Below are 14,165 nucleotides of genomic sequence, written 5' to 3' on the forward strand. Positions count from 1 at the left end.
TCTTGCTCCAGCACAGCTCTGCCATCCTCATGCATCACCAGTGCATTCTCCGTCTGCCTTTCTCCCTCTCCCTTTCCTCCTCCTCTGCTTCCTCTCCTCCTCACTGGAGGATGTGTCTCCCACAGAGAAAACAATTCTCATATTTTCCCTATTGAGAAGGCTGAGGTGCAGTTGAGGGTCTAAACTCACCTCTCAGCAGGAAAGTGACTGTTCAAAAGAACAAATGTATTACCGGAATCACAGCTTTCAATATCAAGCGCAGCCAGCAGCCACAGACCCCTAAACTGCTGAGTTCAAACTAAGGACATGGCTGGTGATTTTAAACCCAAGCTTACAGTTAAAAAATCTAGATCCCCGCCTGGCATGAATCACATTCGCCAAGTGTTTTATCGCTCCCACCACATATTAGTTCAGTCAGTTGGGAAATTAACAAGCATTAATATCCAATTTAATTAAATTTGAATAAGGTGGGCAGGCTCCTGATTTCTAGACCGGCCTGCCCGCCTTGCTGTATTATCCCAATTGGGTGTGAAGGCATCGGAAGCACAAGCCCATGTCATCATGCACAATAATGGGTCGGCGTGGGGGTGGGGCAGACCAGTTTTTGGTATGTATTATCCTGCCCGAGGTCTTAAATTTTATGGCACCTATCAATCCTCGGATATACCAGGTACATTGACATACATAAACAATAATTATTTCAAAGAAGAAAGCTTGAATATTCATAAGGAAATAGGAGCAGAAGGAAAGCATCCAAAAATACTATGGAAATGAGAATAGAAGTCAGACAATCTGCAGCTCCATATTTTGAAGCTCATTAAGTACAAAAGTAGAACCAGAAGGTTGGAAATCATGTTCCAAATTTAGAGAGACCTGAGCACAATCCTGGGAATTATAGAGATAAAAACAATAAACTGCGGATGCTGGAAATCCAAAACAAAAACAGAATTACCTGGAAAAGCTCAGCAGGTCTGGCAGCATCGGCGGAGAAGAAAAGAGTTGGCGTTTCGAGTCCTCATGACCCTTCAACAGAACTGAGTGAATATTAGGAGAGGGGTGAGATATAAGCTGGTTTAAGGTGGGGGGGGGGGGGGGGGGGGGGGTGGTGGGAGGGGGAGGAGAGAAGTGGGGGGGCGGTGGTGTGGTTGTAGGGACAAGCAAACAGTGATAGGAGCAGATAATCAAAAGATGTCACAGAAAAAGGAACAAAGAGGTGTTCAAGGTGGTGATATTATCTAAATGAATGTGCTAATTAAGAATGGATGGCAGGGCACTCAAGGTACAGCTCTAGTGGGGGTGTGGTGGAAAGACTAGCAGGGCATACAAGATTTAAAAATAATGGAAATAGGTGGGAAAAGAAAAATCTATATAAATTATTGGAAAAAACAAAAGGAAGGGGGAAAAACGGAAAGAGGATGGGGATGGAGGAGGGAGTTCAAGATCTAAAGTTGTAGGATTCAATATTCAGTCTGGAAGGCTGTAAAGTGCCTAGTCGGAAGTTGAGGTGCTGTTCCTCCAGTTTGAGTGGGCTTCACCAAACACATCTTCCCTTCATCAGCACCCCCCGCCCCCCCGCAGCATTCCATAGGGATTGTTCCCTCTGGGACACCCTGGTCCACTCCTCCATCACCCCCTACTCCTCAACCCCCACCTATGGCAACTCCCCATGCCCACGCAAAAGATGCAACACCTGCCCCTTCACTTCCTCTCTCCTCACCGTCCAAGGGCCCAAACACTTCTTTCAAGTGAAGCAGCATTTCACTTGCATTTCCCCCAACTTAGTCTACTGCATTCGTTGCTCCCAATGCGGTCTCCTCTACATTGGAGAGACCAAACGTAAACTGGGTGACCGCTTTGCAGAACACCTGCGTTCTGTCCGCAAGAAAGACCCAAACCTCCCTGTCACTTGCCATTTTAACACTCCACCCTGCTCTCTTGCCCACATGTCTGTCCTTGGCTTGCTGCATTGTTCCAGTGAAGCCCAATGCAAACTGGAGAAACAGCATCTCATCTTCCGACTAGGCACTTTACAGCCTTCCGGACTGAATATTGGATTCAACAAATTTAGATCTTGAGCTCCTCCTCCATCCCCACCCCCTTTCTGTTTCTTCCCCCTTCCTTTTGTTTTTTCCAATAATTTATATAGATTTTTCTTTTCCCACCTATTTCCATTATTTTTAAATCTTGTATGCCCTTCTAGTCTTTCCACCCCACTCCCACTAGAGCTGTACCTTGAGTGCCCTACCAGCCATTCTTAATTAGCACAATCGTTTAGATAATATCACCACCTTCAACACCTCTATGTTCCTTTGTCTATGACATCTTTTGATTATCTGCTCCTATCACTGCTTGCTTGTCCCTAGAACCACACTACCACCAACCCCCCCCCCACTTCCCTCCACCCCAACCCCCCACCTTAAACCAGCTTATATTTCACCCCTCTCCTAATATTCACGCAGTTCTGTTGAAGGGTCATGAGGACTCGAAATGTCAACTCTTTTCTTCTCCGCCGATGCTGCCAGACCTGCTCAGTTCTTCCAGGTAATTCTGTTTTTGTCTGGGAATTATAGATTTGATTAGCTAAAGTAGGAAAACATTGGATCCAACCAGAAAGGAAGATATTCAACAAGGCAAAAGGTAAAGGGTAGAAACTATAGCCCATTTTTGGGTGATCATAAAATCATAAGTAATATGAGAAAGAGTAGGCCATTTTATTCATTGAGCCTGCTCCATTATCCAGTGAGATCATGGCTGATCTGATTGTGGCCTTAACTCCACGTTCCTGCCTGTCCCCTATACAGATGTCTAACTAAAGGCACTATAACCTTTGGGTTACAAAGGGTCAGCAGCACTTGGATTTTTAAGGCTGCAGCAGACACAGGAGTGGAGAGGAGACCTGGGAAAGCTGCTCCCTGGGTCCCTCACTCTTACCTGGAGTTCCTGCTGTAGGACTTGAGAGGCTGCAATGAGGTGATCTTTCCCAAAGCAAGAGGAAGAGGACAATCTTTCCAAGCATGTGCGGAAGGAACTGGCTGAGGAAGTCAGGGGGATACGTGTGGTCCCTCCAACCTAGAGACAGTGCATCAAATGGATCCAGGACCTTAGGAGTGTGGGGAAGGTGAGGACCATAACACTTTCAGGTACCAAGCCCCACACTCTGGGCAGAATTTTGCCCTTGGTGGGCAGGCGGGCCCCACCAGCTCGGCGGCGAGTGGGTAGCCAAACTCTGCCGCCGAAAAGGGGCCTGCCTGTCAGTTCCTGTGGGGTGGGTGGGTGGGGGGGGGGGGGGGTTGGATTCCCCATCTGTCAAAGTGTGCTCTGCTCCCTGAGACCAAGCACTGTCTCAGGAAGATTACGGACAGGTAAAAAAAACTCTACAAATAGAAAAATATTAAAATTATTAACATGTCCCCCTCATGTGACAATGTCACACGAGATGGGACATGTTAATAAGGCACACAAACTTTATGAAACATTTTAAAAATGGACATGAAACCTCATCCCGCCAGTGGGGCTCCTGGCCTGCCCGCCAGCCTTAAGGTTGGACAGGCAGGGTCTTTAACAATCTTAATTAGCCTGTCAATGGCCTTAATTGGCCATTGACAGGTTAGCAGGTGGACAGCTGACTTTGCTGTCCGCCCGTCTTCCTGAAAACCTAAAGGGACCGGGATGACGTCGGGGGTTCCTCCCGAAGTCATCCCACGTCAGTTTCCCATCGGCGAGCGGGCCCCACCCCCAAATCACCGATGGGAAAATCCTGGCCTCTGACTTTCCCAGCATTCTCCTACACTGAGCTCCTCAGGCCAACACATCTTCCGGCTGCACTCATTCCCATCTCTCCAGTCTCCTCGCATGCCCATCTGAATAGCCAACACTCACACTCACCCTCAGCCTTTTGCCCACTCACACCAATGCCTCATAATCACCCTCCACAAATGGTGTCCTTCCCTCCTCTCCACATAAGCCATTATAACCTCTCACACCTCTCTGCTTTATCTCCTTGCAGGAGAAGCGAGCACACAACTCTGAGGAGAGGTAGAGACCTGGGTGTGGGGGTACGCTTGGCCCTCCAATGATAGGCACATTGTTGCACATTGACAAGGCATTCCCACCTGCTCTGTTGGGAAGGAGGTCTTGTTGCTGGATGCAGATATCAGCAGTAGCTTGCCATGAAATCCAATCCTGAGCCTCTTGAGACATTGATGCTCAGAATGTTGAGAGAGCTGATCGTTTGCCCCTTGATCCTGTTTTGGGAGTCTCACCTTCTTCCAGTGGGATCTTGGTGTCCATTCCTTCTGTCCTGTGGAGCAGCAGCTGGTGCTCCTGTTGCTGCTGGGGCTGGTGATGGTGGTGTGGCCTCTGATCTTGCCTGCTAGCAGAGGTGGAAGGGGGAGTTGCATAAGCTGCTCCCACCATGTTGAAGGCTGGCAGCAGGGAAGCGCAGTTGAAGGTGAATGAAGTGCTAGACAGATGAAGTGCCTTCCAAGCAGTTGCCAATAATGTTCTCTCTAACCCATGCAGCCGCACAGCAACCCAAATGTTCTCATGCAGGCTCGGCATAAGTCGATCCCCTTAAGTTACCACACGTGCACAATCATGCAAAAAGGTGTAAAGGACCTGGACATTTAAACAAATTGCCTGTGCGTACCAAAAGAAAAAGAGAATACTTATGGTTAGCAATCACCTGTCAAGCAGTGAAAGCAATCTCTGAGAGAAGAATAAGTGCTTTGAACAGCAGTCTCTCAGGGGCCAGGGCTAGAGATCTTCAGTGTATCTGATCAGAGCCTTTCCATTATGATTTTCACTGAAGAAGCTCTTCTCACTATACACTCACCTCCGTGATCCTGGCAAGTTGTTGACAGGTCGGAAAACAGAGCCTCTGACTGGGAAATGCAAGGTTCAGGATTAAAAGAAGTCTGAAATGTTTTCTTAAATATCTCAACCACTTCTTAATTACTCACCCAACAGAGCAAGGACAACAGAAGACTCCAGAGTGAGAGAGACAATGTGGTTGACTCTTAAACGTCCTCTGAACATGGGAAATTAGGGATGGGCAATAAATGCTGGCCTAGCCAGCGATGCCCACATCCTGTAAACAAATATATTAAAGAAAAGATCCAAAGTGGATCCCTGCTCACCTTTAATCCCACCCCAGGGAAATCTGGAAGAAGGCAAGATCACATCAGGATCCCGACACCAATTTACAGGACTTTTCACTCGCACACACCAGAAGCTGCTTCCACCAGGCTGAAAAATTCTGCCCATTGTCTTTCATCCCCTTCCCAACTCTATTCCTTGAGCATTCACACATTTGGCATTGTGTTTGATCCTAAAATGAGTTTCCAACATATTCGCACCATCATCGAGGCTGCCGATTTCCACATCTTTATTATCATCAACTCTGACCTTGCTGCGCTCAGCTGCCATTTAAACCCTGATTCATGCCTTTGCTACCTCTGTATTGTGGTGATCTGCCCAAGGGCAGATCCTCTGCTCGTTTCTCCACATATCACGGTCCTACACTTTCGTCTTGCGTTGTTCATAAGAGCCTCCACTTTTTAACTTCAATAGGCAATATGATTAGCAAAAAGAATATGAGGTGTTGCCCATTGCCTTTCTCATGCGTGCTTAAGGAAAACACAAGTCCTCTTCCTGATATCCTTTGCCCGTAGGCAGCTATTGTCCCTCAAGGCTCCAGCTCTTCTGCCATCCCCACCAACAATTCATTGGCTCTGCCATTGGCCACGGTGCCTAACCCTGAGCATGGCACCCTTATGTGGGCCTTGGGGGTGCTCACAAAAAGGCAGGTGCTACCACTCTCAAATGCCCCTTCTATACTTTGACTGGGATTTTCCAGCCCTGCCATGGCAGGACCTGCTGCCCCCCGCAATGCGGTGGACCAGCCAAAAGCCCATTGACTTTCGGTGGGACTGGAAGATCCCAGCGGCAGGCGGGGCCGGAAAATCTCGGCCTTTGTTACCTCTAGACTTGACTATTCCATACTCACCTGGCCAGCCTTCCATTTTCAGATAAGCTTGGGCTCATCCAAAATTTTACTGCTTCAATCTTAAATCTTTCAGCCATAACCCCTGTGCAGGCTGAGCTTCACCGGCTCCCAGTCCAACAACACCTCAATTTTAAAATCCTCATCCTTGTTTTCAAATCCATCCATGGTCTTCCCCCTCAGTATCTGTGTAACATCATGAAGCCATAGATCCTTTGAGGTCTCTGTGCTCGTCCAGATCCAGGTTCTTGCACATCCCTGACTTCAAATGCTCCGCCATTGGAGATCGTGCTTTAAGTTGCCTTAGCCCTAAGCTCTGGAATTTTTTCTGTAATCCTTTCTGCTTCTTTACCTTTCTCCTCTTATAGGATGGTCCTTAGAACTACACTTTGATCAAGCATTTGGTCACCTATCCTGGTATTTCCTTCAGTGGTTTGGAGTCAAAAAATGTTTTTATTGATATCGCTCTTGTTAAGTTCCTAATTGAGGTTTACTATGTTAAATGTGCTATTTAACTAACTTGTTGTTGTTGTTGGACTTTGGGCAATATGGAAGTTCTCACCCAAATTTCCTTTCTATAAAAGTTAATGGAGAAGACGTTGGGTTTAACTAACTGGTCAATTCAACGACACCCAAAGTTAAAATTGCCTTCAAAGAAACATGAAACCAAAATTGTCCATCAAGTGTTTTCCGACCACCAAACAAAAATCCTCTACCCAAGAATGGATTTAATGCCCCTAACCAGTCAACTATGGAGAATATCTACAAGATTCTATCTGCCCCCCAACAGTAGATGAGAAAACTCCATGGCATTTACTTTCATTCTGCCACATGTATGTGTTTATTTGAGTTTTCCTGCATTGCTTTATTCTTTTTGTGCCTTTGAACACATCTGCTTAGAGTGTGATGTGTTTCTCTGTGCATTAGGTATGGGAGGAATACAAACCTGTTGTGAAGAATGGATTTATGTATGACTCACTATGCTTTGTGCACCAAGGAGATAGCTTCTTCAACGTTGATGAACGGTGCTTCACTCTACTGACGGTGCTACTTTGCTTGATGACCTAGTTGATCTCCACAAAGTCACGTATTCATACGTTTTGTAGATAAATAAGCCATCAGAAATCTTCCAAGTTGTTACTCAGTCGTCTTCAAGAGGGAGCCACACTGGTTTTAACTGGGCCAGAGGTTGCATCATATAGAAGGTAAGTAGTTTTACATGTAACACATAGTCTGTGTGATGTCCTGGACTGTATGGATCACCTGAGGAGATCGCAGAGGAATTTTCTATATTTGTAATCCTTATTAGACCTGGATCTTTCTCTGCTTTTTTGTTTTGCCTCCCACAGGAGATTACATGGCAGGGTGGCCTTGGAAAGTGTCTAATCTTGATGCTGCTACCATTGTAAGTGTTGGGTAAGCCAGCTTTTCCTGCCCATCATTTTTGTATGTTTACATTAGTTTGAACTTAGCAACATGAACTATTCCTGTTGATTCTACATTAATACAGTATATACATTACACTTGCCTTATCTAAAAAAAGAAGCAGAGACTAACGTAGAATTAGGCAATAAATAGTGAAACTAGTGTAGTACTGAAGTGAATAATATGTAAAATTTATACATAAGATGATGGCTGAAAAGGAAGCAATGTAACTTGGAAGTAGAAAATGCACATTAAAGCTTGTAATTCAATTGTATTATTTCCCTCCACTATTCGAGGAACTAATCACATTTGGAAACAATAGTATTTATGTACCTTACAAGCCACACTAGTAAGCTTTTTTAAAAAAAATGCTTTGATTCCATTGCACATTAAACTCCGTCAAAGTTTTATTTTTTAAAGAAATCAATATAAGAATTTCCTTTTAGCTTCCACGTGCACTAAGCTAAATCTTATTTTACAGTTGGAGTGGAAACGCTTATCAGTGATTAGCTCACACAAATTTTCCTGTGTTCTGATACCAATATTCCTTTGTTTAGTAATAACACAATATGAATAGATGCTAGTAATTTTCTTCAATTGCATTGCTATAGCTTGTAGATTTCTATATCCATGCATATTTTAACATTATTTCTGGATGATTCTAGCTAACCAAAAATTATAATGATGCACTTAACTAGTCTAGCTACCTCCAAAAATGTCATATTTGATGGGACCATGCCCTCTGAAAGCAGTAACTCATGTTGTGCAACACACACTGAACACAACTGCATTATTTCTTATGGTTGTACAACACAGTAATGATATATTTAATGCAAAGTTAAAACCTGGCTTAGTAAACCTGAATGTCAAAAAAAAAAGGAGAGCTGTCTAATGAAATGAAGGGTCCTTTTATCACACAATTGGATGGTAATGACATGAGACAGATTTGTAAAGGAATCTATGTATATTTACCACCAACACACTAATTGCTCATTTTACTTGGACCCAATCCCTACTGGTACCAACTTCAAGGGAAATGGAAAAGTACATCCATACAATGTGATGAGATTTGGGAGATCTCAAGAATCAAACATCATGAGGCAATAGCCTAGAAATATACTTATGAGAGCAGGCTCCTCTTAAATCCACTTTCATTTAGTATTAACAAATGTACATTTTAGTGCCAGCCTGCAGTGGTCCCTTTAAAGACCACTGGTGATGCTGTAGTAAACCTGTTTTTTCCTTAACATAGTCAACCTGACTGCATTCAAAAGAACCCAATTGTGCACAGTATGGTTCCAGGGATTCTTGCTTTGCTTTGCTTTGTTTCAGAGATAGGTTCAACCTGAATACAGGTTTGTTGAGACATTAAATGCCAGTTTACTTTCAGTGCAAATCTGAAATTGTTTTGTACAAATGTTAAGGTTGCAGTGCATTTGTACTGCACTATGTTGTTATGACTGGTCCCCAGGCGAAGCTCCCCCAATTTGTTATGATCCCGGACAAGGTAACTCAAATTGTTATACTCCAGGTTGAGGAGGGATGAACTAGCTCCTCTTCTTTATTCAACCCCCTCAATTGGTTGCAACAAGGTTAATTTAAAAATGATCCCTTCGCTCATGGATATACCTCTTCTCAATCCAAATGTATTTATGTTTTAAAAGGAATCAATTTAACTCAGGCCTTCTAGAGTCAAAGAAAGAAAGAGTGAGTTTATTAGTTACTAAAATGTGAGAGAAAAAAATAAAAACACAATACACATACACACAGATTAGAAATGAGATGTGAGTCAGAAATAAAGGTTAAAAAAAGGTATATGAATCAGTCTTTTGGCTTGTCCCTGATGAGTAGATGATGAAACGTTGCAACCGTTAAGTTGGACGATTCCAGTAGGGCTGACTTTGGTCAGCTGAGCAGTTGGTTTGGAGATTCTTGGTTCTGCAGATTAGTTGAAAGGAGTTGTCCTGTTTCCTCTTCAACTGTGGCTTTGCTGACTTGTGACTTGCTTCTAGCAATCAGAGAGAGAGAGTGATTTTTTACCTGTAAATGCAGGGATGTCTAGTTGATGTACTTCAGAGTACACACCAGGTCTGGAACACCAAAACTACCACATAGAACTACTGCTGTAGTTGGCTTTATAACCCCCTTTCTTGTGTATTCCTGAAAGGGAAAAAACAAACATGTCTTTTGCCCAGAACTGCTTTCTTTTCAACTCACATTGTGTCTACAGTCTGGGATATAACTCACAGGAGATGGTACTCAGCCTTCATTATCTCTGCAACCACTGGAGATTACAGTTAAATTTTTGCATTGCATCTTTTCCTTTGAAGTGTCTCTCTCTGAAGTAGGCATTGACACCTTTTTAGGTGTGACATTCTGTCCTCTGGACTAGTTGGTCAAGTGTAATCCACAAAGGAATGTTCCAGCAAGTGATTACTTTACGGTCTCAGCCAGCTTTTGCTTTTAGGTCCCTTTTTTAAAAAATGACATGTCATAAAGTCCAATATGCCCATTAGTAATTCGGGGCTGTGATCTGCTACCGTGGCAATATAAACCAGCAATGATTACAGATTGATCATAGCTACATGTAAATGAATAGCTGAGTAAACTGGATGTGTAATTCCACATTCATACACAAAGTACAGCTGTTTAGAACACATTGTGAGTTGGAGCAAGTAGAAAGACAGTGGCCTCAATAGCAAACGTACAGAGCTAGCCTTTACCTCCTCAGAAATAGTTCAGCTTAAAAAACAGGGCACCTAGAGACTTTACTTTTGTCTTTAGCCATGATTTTCACTCAACTCCAGTGAGTTATTTCATGGCATTTTATCGGGGACATTTTACTGATTTTACTTCCAGTTTTCTCAGGTGTGAAAACGTTATTGCTGCTGTCCAATCATTTGATCACTTAACTTGCCACAGGCTGTAAATTAAGCTCCAATTGACTGGAATATTGGACGTAATTACTCACTGGTGTGTCTGTGGCCTTAATGCTGTATAATTGCCTTAACAGCCTTGAAAACCTTGAGGAATATTCACAAGTCACCAAATCTTACAGTTGTACCAACATCCTAAATTCCTCCATAATTATCACATTCTTTTTTATCGTATTGTACATACTCCATTAGGCTTGGCCTAAATAGCCAAGTGGTTATGGTACTGGGTTTGTAACCCCACGATCAAGAGTTCAAATCTCACAATGGCAAACTATGAAACAACGTAACTTCATCTGAAACAGATGGAAACATGTTTGTACTCAAAAGAGTTACACACTCCATTAGGATTTGTAGCATCATGCATTCTTTTCAGGATTTAAAGCTACCTTAGCTACTTTAATTATAAATGCTGGGGATAAAAATTATCTCAAGTTATCTCAAGTTATAAGCTCTTACAGCATTAAAAATTATCTGATAGAGCATCACGATTGGAACTAGAAAATTATAAGCTTAGTTGTTCACTAGCATCATTTTTATGTGGGGTTTCAAAATGATTGGTCTTATTGCTGTACAAATCTGCTGTACATTCAATATTTCAAACCATATAGGTTATTTAAAAACAAATCTCAAACTGGTTTTGAAGATAAAAAAGGTGAAGCATAAGCAATTACATATTGATTCACTGCCTCAGTAATTATTGTCTCATATTGGTTGTGCTAACAAAGCAACACAGTAGTTACTTAATATTTGGTAAGCTTTTCCTCCGTAGTCTTCCAATAGGGAATTTTCACAGGATGTGTACAATGAACACGATAATTAATTATTTTTTAGGTTTAACTAATTTTCCTTATGTGAGACCTTAGAGGACATGAGATTAAGGTTTGTGAAAGGTTGTCCCTAATTGTTCTTGTGAAAAAGGAGTTAGCAAAGGGAGCACATTGGAGTGCATACAGTTGGAGCTGTTGGTTATGAACTCTTCAAACTTGGATGGATGCCTTAGAAATACTTAATTGTCCATTCAAAATTTTATAGAGGCAAATCAACCTCTGGGCCTTCCTTCTATTCTGGAGACTGCCAGCCTCACAACGTGACCAAATATGAGAGCACTGGTATCTTGCGAGTAATTGTTTGTAACAAAGCAGGCTGCCCGGCATTGAACTTTCTCAAGGAGAGTAGTATTTTTAGCAGTATATGGTCCCAAGCAGCTACACCATACCTAGAGTTGTACTGGCTAGTTTTTGGTACAGCATTTCCTTTATTGTAGTTGAAGAGTAATGGAATTTCCATTTCACGAACCCCAGCATTTTCAATGCCATGGAAGCTGCCTGTTGACTTTCTACTTGCAATTTTAAATTATTTTGGATGTGGATTCCTAAGTAACAACATTCTTTAGTAACTTCAAGGGGGGAATCATGCATTATGTATATGGGTACTGGTGGACATCAACTATTGCTGATTCGCATGATGTTGCATTTTGCTACACTGAATTTCATTCCCTATATATCCCCATTCGACGAGATTAGCTAACATCATCTGCTGCTTCAGTAATGTCTCTGTAAAGTAGGTAGGCACCTGCAAAAAGTCTGGCCCAGCTTGATATTCCATCATGGATATTATTTATAAAGAGAAGAAACAAGTGTGGGACCAGGCCGATAACTTGGGGTACACCATTTAAGACGTGTTTCCAGTTTGAGGACCCCATTCACTCTGACTCTTTGTTGCCATTTGGTAAGAAAAGCTCTTATCCATTGCTTGGTATTTACACACACGGTGCTTTGCTAAAGCTTTTCCCCTCTCCCCTGTTCCCTGAAGACTTTAATTCATTCCTGGAGGACAGCTCCGTGAGCACTAGCTCTGTTAGTTTGTTCAAGGAACTGTTATTCAATCTTTGCCTTGAGAATGAGTGTCGATTGGCCATAGGATCATCACTGTTAATAAGAAAGAACTGTCATTTAAGTTGTGCCTTTCAGAATATTCCATACCACTTCATACCCAGTGAAATACATTTGAAGTGTAGTTACTGTTGAACTGGAGGTAAACGTAGCAGTCAAATTTGTGCAAATAAAGGTTTCATGAGTAATAATTAAATAAACAACCAGATAATCTGCTTGTTCTGAAGTCTAATACATGAATAACAGTTTCTAGGGCAAAGCAGCAAAGTTGTACTGAGTAACCTTGATGCAAATAAAATATGCAGCGTAAAATATCACGTCATTTTGTGCATGTCATAAGTGCAGCTCTCCTTGAAATTTTACGATAGGCTATCCCTCCACCCAAACATATATCCAGCCATTATGATGCCCTCAAGTTGCAAATTACAAAACTTATTAAATTATGTAAGGTTCTTGCCATTTCAGTTACTCCAAGGCTTTTGTCAAATTATGATGAGATTTTCAAGCACAAGAAAAAAATGAATTATTTTTCTGGTGTTTTATTGCAATTCCATAAGTTTTTTTTAAATTATCCTCACTGAGATCTGCTCTCCATCTTCTGTTTCTTTTAATGTATTTTCATGACCTATGTATAAGGCACATTAAGAACTGAAAAGCAATTTCAGGTTATTAAACCTGCCCTGTGTAGTGCACATGAAAGTTGCTTAAGTTAGATAAATTTTTAATTGTCATACTTAAAGAAAATCCACCTAAAGTGAATTTGGCACTTTCCTTGGCCACAACTGTTGATGTTGTTTTACACACCTTTCCACTCTTTTTACATTTAGTAGTATTCTAATGAGATTCACAGGAAAGTTGAGCGTAACTTGACATTAGTAGAATAGGCGTCTGATTGTGTGCGGTTTCAGGTTTAACTTGCACATAATGCTTATACTTAAGGATTGATTATTATGAAGGAATTCATTTTAGTGATTTGTGTTGAGGAATGTTGGCCCAGATACGTCCACAGTTCTTTGAATTCTGCCATGAATTTGAATTTCACATCCACTTGAGTAGGTAGGCAGGGCCTCAGTACAACTAGTGTCTTTAACACAGTAAATCATCACAGAGCACTTTATAGGAGCAAGATTCGACTGAACCATAAAAGCGGACATAAGGACAAATGATAAAATGTTTGTTAAATGAAGTAGGTTGTAAGTGGCATTTTGAAGAATACTATGACACAGCTGATGTCAGAGGTTGAGTTGTTCAAATCTCAGAGGGAAATGTGAAACAACTGTTTAATCCATTTTTGCAATTTATAATTTTGAGATGCAGACTTTGAATTCAGTAGGAATAAAACCACCGAGTCTCATGGTTTTTTATATAAAACTAAATTAAACATTTATTAATTTAACAACAAATTAAACACATCCACATGGCTAAAAATTACTACCATAATAACTTTTTAACAAATCCCCAAATTAATCACCCCCAAGTAAATCTCCACTAAGGCAACAGTAACCCATAGACTTTAAATAGACACCAGGCGAAGCACATTTGACCTTACGAATTCCAAATGAGGTTCCTTTGCAAGTTGGTTGGAGGTGTACAGGCTGGTTAGGTCTTAAATACCTCTACCTTACGCACAGAAACTCCTTTCGTTATATACAAGCTTTCCCTTTGAATGTAAATTTTCCATTGTATCACCAGGTCTTTTGAACTTCAGCTCTTCTAACAATAAATCCCATTTCATAGCACCAATTTTATAAGTAAGCTAGGGAATGGAATTTGTGGCAGGGACTGAAGATAATGGCTTGGTCTTTCCGATATTTGGTTGGAGAAAATTTCTGATCATCCATTGCAGAGCATTGGATAAGCAATCTGATAATTAATAGACAATGGAGGAGTTGAAAGAGGTGGTGATGA

This window comes from Carcharodon carcharias, chromosome 21 (genome assembly GCF_017639515.1).
Source record: "Carcharodon carcharias isolate sCarCar2 chromosome 21, sCarCar2.pri, whole genome shotgun sequence".
Classification (NCBI taxonomy): domain Eukaryota; kingdom Metazoa; phylum Chordata; class Chondrichthyes; order Lamniformes; family Lamnidae; genus Carcharodon; species Carcharodon carcharias.